Here is a 12,927-nt window from a genome sequence, read left to right as displayed (position 1 = left end):
AGTAATAAGTGAGAACAGGCAGAGCAAAGTAGGTTACAAATCAAAAGAAACAAAACCGCTTGGCTAATTCTACATTGAAACCTCAGTACAAACTTAATCAAACTCACCCTAAAACCTTTTTTTCCAGCTGCCTCTCCAAACCAGGGCTTTCTTCCACATCCTGGGGTCCCTGGCCCCTTCCTTCAGGTGCAGCCCAGCCAAAAGACCCTGGCCTCTCCTTTCCTATTCCTTTTGTTAAGGAATTGAGGCCACTCCCTACCAACCACTATGGGGCAGCCTGTGATTACGTCACGGCTGTGCAGGCGGGGGCGCCAATCGTGCCTTCAGCTGCTCCTGCAACCACTGCTCAAACTTAAGGACAAAAGATTGTTTAACAGTGGCTCATCTAGAAGTTTCAGGTAACACCCTCCATGTCTCCCATTCACACATTTGAGACTCACAAAGTATTTCCCACTCCATCTGTCTAATTTTACACACACAAACGATACATACAACAGAGTAAGATAAACAGAACCAGCTCTGAAATTTAGTATTGTTCAAGGTATACATTAGTGCTGTGCTTCCTGGGTGAAGCCTCATCCTGTTCTCCAGATGGGTGAAAGGAAGAAGAAACTGATCCTAGCCCACATCACATCCCAAAATCAGGGTGGGTTTGTTCTCCATAGGGTTGTATTTGGGGAAGAAGAGGGTAAAAAAGGAGGCAGTGCTCTTGGCTCAGCTCTGAATGCCATTAGCATTGTGGTTCTGTTTGTCCCAGAGGGAGGAGGTGTTGACCTAGTTAGCCCTTGCCGGTTGTAGCATGATTCATCTACTGTTCGTGTAGTTAGGGAGGAGAAGAGAAATGCTAGCACTTTCATGGTGACCAGATTTACAGTGGGGATTGGAGCACACAGGGAGGGTGGAGTAGCATACAGGCGAAGAAACTTAACCCTTCCACCTACAGAGTACAGGTAGCACAGAGAAACCTTAAGGTCCTCCCCGACCCTATCTGGTGATGAATGGGAAAAAGAAAGGAGAAAAGCCCAATGCTGTGAAAAGGAAGAAAATGGAAATGACTTTGGCAGATGATGGGTGTGGTTGGTAAACCATTGCCGCTTTCTCCCTTTAGAAGAGACATGTAGGTAGAGGGCCCCATTTCTTGGAGTTTATTTGAAATGGAAGATCATAGGGCCATGCTTGTGAGCTTCCATATTTCTAGACCAGCATCTAGTATTCTGGATGCTTCTCTGAATCCCAAATCAGTCTTCATAATTAAATTATAACAATACTATAATTATCAGGGCTCGCCAAACCGCGGCAAGCCCCGTTTGCCAGCTGCGCTGTCCGGTGTTCTGCGCAAGTCATAGGCGAGTAGATTACATAGATTGTCAAGCCCTGATAATTATAACCTTAACTACAGCTCACACATGATCCTGTGGCTGCAGAAGATTCTGTAGCCCTAGAATCCTGTCTTGTTTTAAGACTTCTCCTGAAGGGGAAAAAAATAAATGAGGATAAGGTGTGTAACAGGGTTTACAATAGATATCGATGGTATCCTACTCACCTCTCCTGCTGAGAAATTCTATACAATACTTTTAATGAGCGTGTGTTATTCATCTTGCCACTCAAGTTCTTGTCAATCAAGCAAGGCTGCTGTTCAGTTGACATGATTTGTGTAGATGGCTTCCTTCCTCATTCTTCTACTCTGTGCTGATTAGGCCTCAATTGGAGTATTGTGTCCAGTTCTGGGCACCACATTTCAAGAAAGATGTAGAGAAATTGGAGAAGGTCCAGAGAAGAGCAACAAGAATGATTAAAGGTCTAGAGAACATGAGCTATGAGGGAAGACCAAAATAATTGGGCTTATTTAGTTCAGAAAAGAGAAGACTGAGAGGGGATATGATAGTGGTTTTCAAGTATCTGAAAGAGTGTTACAAGGAGGAGAGACAAAAATTGTCCTCCTCTGAGGATAAAACAGGAAGCAATGGGCTTAAGCTGCAGCAAGGGAGATTTAGGTTGGACATTAGGAAAAACTTCCTAACTGTCAGGGTGGTTAAACATTGGAATAAATTGTCCAGGGAGGTTGTGGAATCTCCATCTCCGGAGATATTTAAGAGTAGGTTAGATAGACATCTATGAGGGATGGTCTAGATGGTGCTTGGTCCTACCATGAGGGCAGGGGACTGGATTCGATGACCTCTCAAGGTCCCTTCCAATTCTAGTATTCTATGATTCTATCTCCATTACGCTCAAAGGACTGCTTGGGCTAGTGTGCTTAAACTGATCCAGGGAAGTGCTCCTTGCTAGATCTGTTTCAGGCAACATGTAAAACAGTAGAAAAATAACTATGCATTTGAAGGAGAAAAGAGTCCCCTAATGGCAGGCTTTGTGTTAACCTTGGGAACTAAAAGACTGTTTATATGTTGGGTTCCCTTGTGATGTCCTGGTTCTGCACAGTGATACATTGGTTTTATGCAATTATTATTGCACAGCTTGAATGGAAAGAAGATACAAGCTGTGAATATTGGCCTGAAAATGTAATTAACTTAAAGTTGTACATCTACAGATGTCAGTAAATCATATGCCAGTGTGTAGGAAAAGATACAGGCTTGGTCTCAAAGAGCCAATTTGCACATGCTGTTCACCATGAAATCAGGGACATGATTGGATCTGACATCCTTTTTCTGTTGTTGTGAATGATAAGTTCATGGAGATATAAGGTACCACCAAAGAAGTGTTTTCCTGGTGTAGAAGAGTAACTCCTGATGTATATCTGAAAGCTTGCAAGAAAATATATAATGAGAATAAGTCTTCAGGGAAAAAATATTACAACAGATCTTTGGATTTCAGAAAATACTGTCTTTTCTGGGTTCTGGATACTGGATAATATGCAACTAAAATTAATTGTTTTTTTGCATAGTGAATCTTCTGAAGGATGCCACATAGGTCTACAAGACTGGCTTAAAAATGCTGCAGAAACAGATAATGCCATTTTCTGTGCAAATGATGGTCCATGATATCACTGATAAAATGTGCAAAACATTTTGGAAAGCAGAATTTTCCATTGTTGACTAATTTTTCTTCGTTCAGTTCAGCTATGCATCCATGATGGGTTTTCCAGCAAATGAGCTGTCTGATTATGCTTGTAATTAAGAAGAAAAATTGTGAGCAATTTCAAGCACTTGAGTGCAATGTCTTCACAGTTAGGCATTCTGCAAAAAGATGTTGGCCTCCCAGAGGTCCAGTTGATTCAAGCTGTAAGTACATGTTGGCACTCCCCATTTCTGCTGCTAATACATTTGCTAGAACAAAGGCTGGCAATGAGTTTGTGCTGTATAGAGGCACTGAGACTGTATTTTGCAAAGATAATGTAACTAACCTAGTCAGTGACTTTTAGCAGAAAATGTTTTCTTTGTGGTGTCTAAAACAGATTGGAAGGCAGCGTGATAGTTTTAATTTATGTGGACTTCCTGGTGTTATGTTTGGATAAATTGTTAATATCAAATATATTGGTAGTCTTAGTAGCATCAGTGAAGTGGCACATGTGATACATGTGTGTATCATTTATTGGTCTGTCCATTATTTGGCTTCAGCCTTTGTTCTAGCAAATGTATTAGCAGCAGAAATGGGGAGTGCCAACATGTACTTACAGCTTGAATCAACTGCACTTCTGGGAGGCCAGTGCTGGAAAGATTCTGTTGGTTTGATGAACTGCTGGTGAGAAAAGGGTCCTTGTGAGGCGGTATGATAAAAGGTGTAAACCACAGTAACCAGGATGGTTGGGGTTGGCAGAAGTAGAGCTCTTTCACTTGGGGTACATCTAGACTACATGCCTCTGGTGACAGAGGCATGTAGATTAGGCTACCCGGCATAGGAAAATGAATTTAAATTTAAATGGCTGCCGCGCTGAGCTGATCAACTGTTTGTCGGCTCAGCGCGGTAGTCTGGACGCTCCGCGGTCGACATCAAAGGCATTTGTTGACCTCTCAGGTAAATCTCATCCCAGGAGGCATACCTGGAAGGTTGACAAATGCCTTTGATGTCGACCACGGAGCATCCAGACTACCGCGCTGAGCCGACAAACAGCTGATCGGCTCAGCGTGGCAGTCATTTAAATCTAAATGAAGCGGCAATTATTTAAATCGCCGCTTCATTTTCCTATGCCTGGTAGCCTAATCTACATGCCTCTGTTGCTAGAGGCATGTAGTCTAGCCGTACCCTTGGTCAGATCCTTAAAGGAGTCCGGTGAAGTGGACATTCATGCTTTCTGCAGCCTAATGATAATTCTTATGGGTTGTTCATGGATTGGTCGAAGTATTGGAGACCAATTCAGTTTAACCACACGCTGCCCAATTCCCACTGCATACACAATTTTTTTTTCTTGCAGTCAGCTTCTGGACTTCAATTTGCATGATGTTTGAATGCAAAGAGGAGTTGCTGATGTACAAGGCTCTATAAAAGGACCGTGATGTCATGGGATTGTAGTGCAAATGAGGTACAAAAACAGTAACTTCTGAGGCTTTTATTGAAATCTTCAAGCTGCTGCTCTGGGAAAATGATAATTTAATCTGAACACTTACTATGACGCCACATTTAGTGGTAGCTTGAGTCTTTTTCACTTTTATAGACTTGTAGCTGCTACACAAAACCTACACTGTAAAAACTAGAAGAAAATAAGATAAAGCTTTTAAATAAAAACTTGGTTCCTCTCTGCACCAGTACAACAAATAAACCTGCTAATTTCTTTAGTAGTGTGATGATGCTGGTCATAAAGGGAAATGCTTTCAAGGACAATCTGTGATATCCTCTAGGAATAGTCCCCGTTTAGTCAAACAGGACCCCAATGCTTTGACAATCATTAAGCTTGGATGACTAGGTAGCATTAGCAACAAAAAATTCCGGATTTCATCTCCAGCTTTCTAGGATGATTCATCTTTTCCTGTTGGCCAATGCCCTCTCTACAGTGATACAGGCATTTGCCATGTCATGGCTGGATTGCAGTAAGTCATTTTATTTGAAGGTGAGTGTGACGATGATACGCTGGCTCTACCTCCACAAAATACAGCTGTCCACCTCCAACAATGTAGGCCATTATGAACATAGGTCTGATGTGCTCACATCCCTCCACTGGCTCCCACTTAGCTTCTCATATCAGTTCACGGCTTTGGTCATAATCTTCAAAGCAATTAATGGATTAAATATCCCACCAGCTACATTAAAAACCACATTTTTATCTATGAACCACAGTGACAGTTGCACTGCTCTGTGACAGTAAAGATTACAAAGGCCATGATGAGGCATTTGAGAGCTGAGGACAAAGCACTCTTGATTCAGGAGATTCAGCTTTTGAGAGAAAGTTTGAGCAGAGATTATCTGGAGTCCTGATCTGTAGATGGAAATTGCTATGTGACAGCAAGATGGTGACACATTAGATGATGTAATTTTTCTCTGAAGTTACTACTGCTACAGCTATGAAGCTTTCTTGAAAGTTAGTGTGTTTAAGAAGCAAATGAAAACCAGATCAAAACGGAAATGTTCAGGAAATCTGAGTGACACATTTTCTAAGTCCAAAAGACAAATAAATAACCCCCTCCTCCCAGAATTATTTTGAGGGGCCTGATTTTGATCCTGCCTCCATTGAAGTGAATGGTAACATTTCAATTTACTGAATTGGGAGCAAAGGAGAGCCCCTAGCTTGCAGTTTTTACATAAAGCTCAAGTGTCAGTTTTGGTCACCAGTATCAGTAACTTTTGGTTACCCTCAATGCATGAATTGGCTCATAGCTATGGCAGTTATGACAAATTCTTCCTTTGCTGATCCTCAGAGGTTGCGGCGGATTTAGGGCAGGGCGAGCGGGGCGGCTGCCCCGGGCCCCACGCGTCCCGAGGCCCCGCGCATGTGCGTTGGCACCACGGCGCATGCGCTGTGTCAAAGGGGGGGGGCCCCCGCAAAATTTTGCTGCCCAGGGCCCCGCGGCGCTGCCCTGGGCCCCGCGGCACTCTCATCCGCCCCTGCTCAGAGGTTGAAGATGAAAGGAGGCACTGCTCATGTCACCAACCCCAATCTTTCAAACTAGTGAATTAGACCCTTCCAAACTATGGGTTTTTAAAAAAATAATTCATTGTAGGGGTTTTATTTCTCTTTTGAATTTCGAGCTCTTGGAACTTATCAGCTTTTTATCTACAACCATGAGGGCTAAAAGTGTTTTTCTTTCATTGGAAGCCAAGATTCTCATAATCATGTGACTCCAGAAGCTGGGTTTGAAGGAATGTACTAAATATGATGATTGGCTACCCTGAACTGTTCTTCAGCCCAGTCCCACCCATCCCTGAAGCTCAGTGATTCTCATGCTCAAAGCATCAATAGGGAAAGGGGGAGAGAGGATGCTTCTGGATTATTTTTTGATCACTACAGCCTGACAACTTGCTGGATTTATAGCATAAACCTTTTGGCAGTTGTAGTGAATGGGAGGTACACTATCCTTCTCTGGACATTCCAGCCATTCAGTTAAATGGCTTGACATCCAGAGCTTGGCAAAGACTATATCTTGGAACAACAGATCTGCAAGTAGAACAGGGAATGTTTAGTCAGATCCAATCAGGTTACTTTCTTTGTTTTTACATTTGTTGAATTTCTCTGTGGTGAACACATTACAGCCGGTCCCCGAGTTGTGAACAGTCGACTTACGACTGTTCACAGTTACGACCGAAGCTGTCGTAAATGGTGGACCCTGAGTTACGAATGCGATCCACGCTTATGAACAGCGCAGTCGCATGTAACTCTATGGGGTCTGACTTATGAACGAACCAAGTTTCAACCAATTGCTTGGTTCGTAACCGGTTCGTAAGTCGGGAAGAGGCTTTACACTGTAAGTCTTCAGTTGCTCTGTAGCACCTAGCAACCAAGTAATGTTTCACCAAGTATGCTTTCTTTGTTTTGTTAATAAAAATCATTTTTAAAAGCTATGATCTGATTCCTGTGTGTAAGTCCCTAAGACTGCAAAGCCAGCTATTAAGAAAAATTAAAGTTTTTTTCAAGCTCTCTCAAGAGGGAGGGCTAAAGAGCTTGAGGAAATCTCACAGGAGGAAATTCCCAAAAGCATCTTTCTGGGCTCTCAGAGAGGTTCTTCCATTTGGGTGGTGGCAGCAATACCAATCGAACACCAGGGAATCTGTGACCTTGGGGAGTTTTTAAATAGAAGCTTTTAGTGGCAAGGTATTTTAAAGTCTCTTTAGGATCCCCACCTTCAGTAGGGAACAGCCTTGACAGCAATACTGTGTTTTTGGTACAAGCCTCCTTTATACCATTGTTTAATGTCCCACCACAGAAGAGCTATTTATCGATACAAGAAGAGGCCAGGATTGTTACTTTTGTTGCCTAGAATGTCTGTGTAGTCAGTACAAATTGATGGAAACAGCTACATGCATGATTGAGAGCCTTTTTTGCTTCAACTATTACCGGGTGCAATCATCACTGATATTAGCAATCATTTACCATTCAATTTAAGTTCTCTTTTTGATTTTATGAATTACAGTATATGCACACTGTGTAGGTGTAAGACATGTCTATGCCATGCCAAAACTCCTAGATCTTTGTGGTATCAGAGAGGCAACTCAACTACTCACCACCTTTATGCTACAGATAATTTGCATGAACAATTTCATTGGTTGTATAAGGAAAACTGGACAGATGATGGATTTCTTGGCTAACTGCCATGCCCAGGTGACAGCACAGGCTTTTAGCTGCTAATTTAAAAATAATAAACCTTTACAGAAATGTTTCTGTTCATTTGTATCATGTTAGAAATATCTTCAGTTAACACAATATATATGTTGTATTACGGTAACTTTCAATGGGTGGAACAGAACACTAAATCACTAGTCTCCTGTGTGACTATGTAAAATTATGTCCCTTGAGAGGCTACAACACAATGTAAACTCAAACTGTTTGACAAGGCTCTAACTGGTCCACTTGGAAAGCAACTCATCCTCACATTCTTTCTTTTAAATACCCAGAGATGCAGAGTCCATCAGCAGAATTGGTGACTTGTGCAGAAATTAGAGGAAAGGGACAATTAAATTAAAAGTACATTGACTTGAGAAAGGAATACCTATTGATATTTTGCTCACAAGGTGGCAGTAGATACTCATCAGTGCTACCTTCCTTTTAAAGCTTAACAGTAAACTTCCACCTAAATCATTAACCTAATCATGGGGGGAAATTATATACAGTTGGGTCTATGGCCTTTCTGATGTGCTATTAAGCCTTTGTTTCCTTTTAAAATAGCTCTTGGGTCCTGAAGAAAGAAGGGAAAATTAGGAGTTGCTTCAAGAAGGGGACCAGCCATTTACACACTAATTAGGGGGAACATCTTAGCATGATGCCAAGGCAGAATAAGGTGAACCTCCTATTAGTGTGAATGGCAGCTGTGCTGCTAATTGTTTCCTGTAGCTGTGAAACATGCTGTGTGTTGCACTGACAATTCGTTTAATTTTTTCCCTCATTTGATTTTTATGAAATTGTTACCTTAGAAACTGTACTATGGTAAGATACTTTTTCTCTGAGTTGCCCAGCACATTGCTTAACATCTGTCTCGTCTCCAAACATTTGGGCACATTTTACAATAAAATAAATTGTTTCTGTTTTCTTCATACTTGTGTTTTATAGGTGCCGTACTCTTCCCTCGGTTGGTCATTCAGATGGAGCTACAGACGATGTGCACCATTGAGTGCTGTATCTTGTGTATTAATTATTCTGAGCACATCTGTAGTTGTTTGCCTTTTATGACTTCCAGTTTATTGTAACCCTCCTCTTGTTTTTAATAAACTCTCCTCGCTATAATGGAAGGAGGAGGAAGAGGGTAAAATGGCCTTTGCCTAGAGGTAGCTTGCAGTATTATTAAATAGTGGGAAGTTACCATAAACTTTGTATAGCAGCTTTAATAGCCGTATATGAAATTGGCTCAAAAGCATCTTCTACAATAATTCTTTCTGGTTTTTAATATTGTAAACTTTTAATTTCTGCACTGGCAGGTGAGTAGATTTGTAATAGTGCTGCCTCCCAATCATCTTTCTCACCATTTCCCTCCTATCATTTAGTGCAGGATTGTGTCCTGGCCTTTGCATCCACACAGGCCAAGAGTGAGGATTCCCCCTCACCACTGTGCCGGCAGAGGGCCTTGGGGAAAGGCTGTTTGGATTGGAATGCAGGGCCTAGGCAAGCATGAAGGCTGAGTTCCAGGTGCTTTCCTCAGCAGTGACCGAGTGCCAAATAGGCAGGGAGTAGATAGCACCATGGTTCATCTCTGTACCCCCTTATTCATAGGTGAATGGAGTTGACCGGCCACACAAGCGGCTGGATGCTGCTGTACTCTTTATATGAGCGTCATAAAGCATTCCCTTCTCCATCCTAAGCAACCTCTCTGAAGCACAATGCCTTGCGTTACTCCCCTGTACAGGGCAGTCTGTCTACATAGTACTCCTTCCATCCAGATGTCTGCTAAAAGCACTGTTCAACCATCAACTTATTCACCAAGGCTGTGTCTACACAGCTGCTTTTCCGGAATAAGCTGCGAGCTGTTTACACTGGCCCCTTGAATTTCCGGAAAAGCACTGACGATCTACTGTAAAATTGTCAGTGTTTTTCCGGAAAAACTATGCTGCTCCCGCTTGGGCAAAAGTCCTTTTCCAGAAAAACTGTTCTGAAAAAGGGCCAGTGTAGACAGCCCAGTAGTCTTTTCCGCAAAAAAGCCCCGATCACAAAAATGATGATCGGGGCTTTTTTCCGGAAAAGCGCATCTACATTGGCCACGGACGCTTTTCCGGAAAAAGGGCTTTTCCGGAAAAGCATCCTGCCAATGTAGACGCTCTTTTTCTGGAAATACTTATAACGGAAAACTGTTCCATTTTAAGCATTTCCGGAAAAAGGTGCCAGTGTAGACGTAGCCCAAGGGTGGGATCCTGCAAAGTGCTGAGCGGCATCAGCTCCCGGGGTGCTCAGCACCTCATAGGATTGGGCCATTAGAAAGCACATATCTGTAGAACCATTTGAGAAAGAGAGTATGCTGGCTAGTAGAAGAATGGTGAGTGCATTTAGAGGGGTTGGTTTTAACATTCATTTGTTAGCACCCTGGGGCATAGTGAAAATTCTCCTTTTCCCCCAGACTACTCTGACTCAGTGCTTATTTCCTTTCTGTGGTTAAAAGCAGTCAGCCAGCCACTTCCTCATAGATCCACCACAGCCATTTATTCTGAAACAGTTGTGGTCAAAGTTAAATACTTAAAAATGCTCCTATCTGAATACAAAGTGGACTGAGGGAGGGAAAGTTGGAGCTCTTATGATTGTGCCAGCCCTGAAACTGATTTGTCTCCTGCCATCGCTCTCCAGCCTCTGACAAACAGAGGCCAAGGACACCATTTTATCCCTGGCTAATAGCCTTTTATGGACCTAACCTCCATGAAATTATCTAGCTTCTCTTTAAACTCTATTATAGTCCTAGCCTTCACAGCCTCCTCTGGCAAGGAGTTCCACAGGTTGACTACACGCTGTGTGAAGAAGAACTTTCTTTTATTAGTTTTAAACCTGCTACCCATTAATTTGATTTGGTGTCCTCTAGTTCTTCTATTTAGAAAACTAATAAATAACTTTTCTTTATCGGCCCTCTCCACACCACTCATGATTTTATATACCTCTATCACACCCTGCTGCATGGGGTTCGAACCAGCGGGGTTTTAAAAATGGCGGCGCCCCGCTTATGCAAATGAAGCCCGGGAAATTCAAATCCCGGGCTTCATTTGCAAGTGCGGTATGCCTACATTACCCTCCTAGTTCGAACTAGGAGGGTAGTGTAGACATACCCTAACGGATTAGTAAGACAGGATTTCCCTTTACAGAAACCATGTTGACTTTTGTCCAATAAATTATGTTCTTCTACATGCTTCACAATTTTATTCTTTACTATTGTTTTGACTAATTTGCCCGGTACTGAAGTTAGACTTACCGGTCTGTAATTGCCAGGATCGCCTCTAGAGCCCTTTTTAAATATTGGTGTCACGTTGGCTACCTTCCAGTCATCAGGTACGGAAGCCGATTTAAAGGATAGGTTACAAACCACAGATAATAGCTCAGCGATTTCCCATTTTAGTTCTTTTAGAACCCTTGGATGAATGCCATCCGGTCCTGGAGATTTGTTAACATTAAGTTTTTCTATTTGTTCCAAAACCTCCTCTAATGACACTTCAATCCGGGACAGTTCCTCAGATTCATCACCCAAAAAGGACGGTGCAGATTCAGGAATCTCCCCAACGTCCTCAGCTGTGAAGACTGAAGCAAAGAAATCATTTAGTTTCTCCACAATGGCTTTATCGTCCTTGATTGCTCCTTTTATAGCTCGATCATCTAGGGGACCCACAGGTTTTTTAGCAGGCTCCCTGCTTCTAATGTACTTAAAAAACATTTTGCTATTTCTTTTTGAGTTTTTGGCTAGCTGTTCCTCAAAATCTTTTTTTTGCTTTTCTTATTGCATTTTTACACTTGATTTGACAGTGTTTATGTTCCTTTCTATTTATCTCACTAGGATTGGACTTCCACTTCTTAAAAGATACCTTTTTGTCCCTCATTGCTTCTTTTACATGGTGGTTAAGCCACAGTGACTCTTTTTTAGGTCTCTTGCTATGTTTTTTAATTTGGGGTATACATTTAAGTTGGGCCTCTATTATGGTGTCTTTAAAAGTTTCCATGCAGCTTTCAGGGATTTGGCTCTAGTCACTGTGCCTTTTAATTTCTGTTTAACTAACCTCCTCATTTTTGTGTAATTCCCCTTTTTGAAATTAAATGCCAGGGTGCTGGACTGCTGAGGTGTTCTTCCCACCACAGGAATGTTGAATGTTGTTATATTATGGTCACTATTCCCAAGCGGTCCGGTAACGGTTATATCCTGGACCTGATCCTGCACTCCACTCAGGACTAAATCGAGAATTGCCTCTCCCCTTGTGGGTTCCTGCACTAGCTGCTCCAAGAAGCAGTCATTTAAGCCATTGAGAAATTTTATCTTTGCTTCTCTTCCTGAGGTGACATGTATCCAGTCAATATGGGGGTAATTAAAATCCCCCATTATTATAGAGTTCTTTATTTTGGTAGCCTCTCTAATCTCCCTCAGCATTTCAATGTCAGTATCGCTGTCCTGGTCAGGTGGTCGGTAATCTATCCCTACTATTCCAATTATGGGCAAGCAGCCAGCCCCAACCAGTTTCTTGGGTACAAATGCACTCAGACAAGTGCTATGATGCAAGGAAAAATCCATGTCTTGCCAGTATGGGGAGCCTCTAGTTGATGGGGGAGTGGAGTCACATGAGCACCCCCTGTGACTTCTTACCAGTTCTCCCTATAAATTGTGTGCTTATGCAGCTGCTCAGGAGAGATTCAAATGCTAACCAGCTGATGAGCAGAGAGCCCACAGCTAGGGTTTTTTTGTTTCTACTAGTGGTGCACATTAACACATGCTTTGGTGCACAACAAATTATTTCACACATGCATGGAAAAAATCCACCCATGAACGGAAAAGGTTAGAGGGAACATTGCTTCTCACTCACTTGCCTGGGGCCCCAGGCTTTCCCTCTCCCCTCCCCACATCCATCCCGTGTTACCTGGGATGGAAGGGAGCTCTGTTCTCCTCCTGCTGTGCTGGAGACAGGGCTGGGGTGGGCGAGGTTGGGAGCCAGCAGTACAGCCAATGGAGAAGCGGATGGCATCTGGCTCCTTTCCCTGCAGCTACCCCTTCCAGTGGGAAAAGGAGCAGAACCCCTGTGGCAGAGCTGCTGCTGGGGTACACAGACAGACACAGCTCTGTGGAGGCGCCTGGGGGGCAGGGCTGTGAGTTCTGCTCCTTTCCTGCTGGGAGGAGCATCTTCAGGGAAAAGAGCAGAACACCGGCAGCTTCTGCTTACAGC

This window comes from Pelodiscus sinensis, chromosome 2, assembly GCF_049634645.1.
Source record: "Pelodiscus sinensis isolate JC-2024 chromosome 2, ASM4963464v1, whole genome shotgun sequence".
NCBI classification, from domain to species: domain Eukaryota; kingdom Metazoa; phylum Chordata; order Testudines; family Trionychidae; genus Pelodiscus; species Pelodiscus sinensis.
Note: the sequence above shows the minus strand (reverse complement) of the source record.